The 2,602-nt window shown below is 46.7% G+C and overlaps 1 non-coding gene across 1 annotated transcript; it reads left to right on the top strand.

The window, feature by feature from the left end:
- The first annotated feature begins 1,771 nt into the window (after window positions 1–1,771).
- On the top strand, window positions 1,772–1,844 carry TRNAR-UCG (transfer RNA arginine (anticodon UCG)). Its single transcript has one exon. It is a non-coding gene; the product is annotated as a tRNA-Arg (tRNA).
- The last annotated feature ends 758 nt before the right edge of the window (window positions 1,845–2,602 follow it).

Raw genomic sequence — 2,602 nt, 5'->3', positions numbered from 1 at the left:
TTGTTCTTTGAAAATGTTTATTGTTTCTCGTTCCCCCTTAGGTGTGACTGTGCTTAACTCGCGGTGCAACACCATTTACTTTGAAATGTTATACATTTGCATTGTGGCTGCAAAAGTGAACACATGTAATATCCCCACCTGTTTTGTCATGTCATTTGCTCCACCAAACCCCCAGTACAGCATCAAAGCACCAAACTGTTGGGCATACATGCCACCTTCGACACGGCCCTGGAAGCCTCTGACCCTCACATACCACGAGCCCTGGGCTGCTCTCCCGTGCACACTCTGGGATGGATTTAAATCATTTTAACAGCTGTTCGGTTTGTTTTATCACAAATTCACATTCATGTTTAATGCACAGGGAGGTTAAGGGATATATGCCCAGGATCATAGGATGTTGGGTCAACGCCGAGACTAGAACCTACTTCCCCAGTTGTTAAGCCCACATGTCTGCCTGTAATCACATTTCCCTGCTCCATCCCTGCCTGTAATCACACCTCCCTGCTCCATCCCTGCCTGTAATCACATCTCCCTGCTCCATCCCTGCCTGTAATCACATCTCCCTGCTCCATCCCTGCCTGTGCTCCATCCCTGCCTGTAATCACACCTCCCTGCTCCATCCCTGCCTGTAATCACACCTCCCTGCTCCATCCCTGCCTGTAATCACATCTCCCTGCTCCATCCCCTGAGCCAAAGCCCTTGGCGCAGTTCTTCACCCAACAACATATGTTATTTTATGTCTCCTTTGAAGCCAAAAGAAATACCTGGAAAGGTCAATGAACCGCTTTTTATTACAGTCAGGGTGCTAGCTACAACAATACCACTTACAATAATTTCAACATCGCTGATAACAATCCAAAACAAACATCACACTGCTACAGTCACACTAAATACTTGTAAAAGAATGATGTTGTTTGTATTTAAAAACAAAGTTACAAGCTGGAAGAAATTGTCAAGCCAGTAGCTCTGCATAGGCAAAACCTATTGGCTTTGCCAGTGCTTGTTAAACTTGTTAACAGTGTCCGAGCATTGATAGCACCTCATTAGTACCAGTTTAAAACCCAAATATAGCAATAAGGAACAGAATGGTGACCAGTCAACCTTTGCAAAGGGTCTTCCTCTGCATCAATGGCAGATGATGGATTATGTGGCAAATGCGGCAAACCTATAATTATGCGAAAACTGCAGCGGCCTCAATTGTATAATTCCAGAGGCCTTGACTTTAGGAAAGGCTACGACATCAGGCAGAACAAAGAAGCTCCATTCATATCCCTTTATCAGTTTTATGGCCTCTCATTAGCACAGACGAGGAGTAAAAAGAAACAACGGGGCCAGGAATCAAAAGTCGAACCGCAGCTTCTTGCATAAGGTTCAGCACAAATAGAAACGCACAGTTTCCGAGACTGCTGCACCGATGCGCTACAGAGGGACACAAAAGGAAGGAACTATTGAGAACACGAGGGTTAGACTGCTTCTCTTTCTGCACACAATATATTATATCTTTTTTTAAAGCATTGCTTAACCATGGCATGCAGTAACCTGACCATGTGTTTTTTAAGCGAGCAAACGCAGGGTTTATGAAGGATGTTGTGGTTTCTCTCACTGGTTGAACTGGTATGCAGAGGGAAGGCTGCACAGAAGAGACGGTTCTCCCTTCCAGGGCCGGACATGTCCAGCCGGGGCCCTGGTCTCCTTTGTCCCCATCACAAGCTGGAGAGCGTCACAGACTGGGTGCACGAGGAGACAGCCAAAGCCCAGCGTCTGGCACAGTGACCGCGTGGCCTAATGGATAAGGCGTCTGACTTCGAATCAGAAGATTGAGGGTTCGAGTCCCTTCGTGGTCGAAACACTTTTGCTGATGTGTCTTTTATTTGAACATTTATAGGAAATATTGGACCGTATTTCATAAATTAGCAAAGTGAAACCGTTTCTTCAAACTAAAGCACGTGTAACGGCAGACTTCCCGTGTTCACCCCCTGTGTGCAAGGGCAGGATGACTACGGAGGGAGTGTGGGGTCGGGAGAAGTAGTGTAAACTACCAGCGCGTTGGGGCAGTTAGTGTTGATGCAGAGAACGCGAGGCGTGCGCGCGCATCCTAACATCTGGACATCAGATGCTACATTAATTGCCTCGTTAAACCTGACCTCACAGAGTTTTCTCTGGCTTTCTAGGGAGGGTGATGCATTGACTGCAGTAAATGTGTGCGAGGGACTCTTGTGTCTTGAAACGCACACCAAGCAAATCTCAAGGGGAGGGTGGAGGTAAAAGGAGTTAGACTTGTCCTCCGAAATACAATCAAAATAACCGAAAAAGAGTCCCTCCTGCTGGAGAAGGAAGGGGGACCTAACCTCTTTGTAGGAGTGGGAAAAATACATTTTCTTTTAAATAACTCTCTCACCCACCAGGGTTGCCCACGGTGGCATGCTTCATCATCCGGCGACCGAGTCAGGTTTACCGCGAGGGCGCAGCCTTGAAGAAGGTTTGACCACAGGCGCCCCCTCTTCCCCGAGGCCCATTCATGGTCTCTAACAGGATATTTGAAATGTAAGCAGACCATTGAGGTGCTGTATAACTTTTAATTTTCACACTTTTTGTTCATTAT

Source organism: Triturus cristatus, chromosome 4_1, assembly GCF_964204655.1.
Source record: "Triturus cristatus chromosome 4_1, aTriCri1.1, whole genome shotgun sequence".
NCBI classification, from domain to species: domain Eukaryota; kingdom Metazoa; phylum Chordata; class Amphibia; order Caudata; family Salamandridae; genus Triturus; species Triturus cristatus.
Note: the sequence above shows the minus strand (reverse complement) of the source record. Positions and strands in the feature narration are given on the sequence as shown.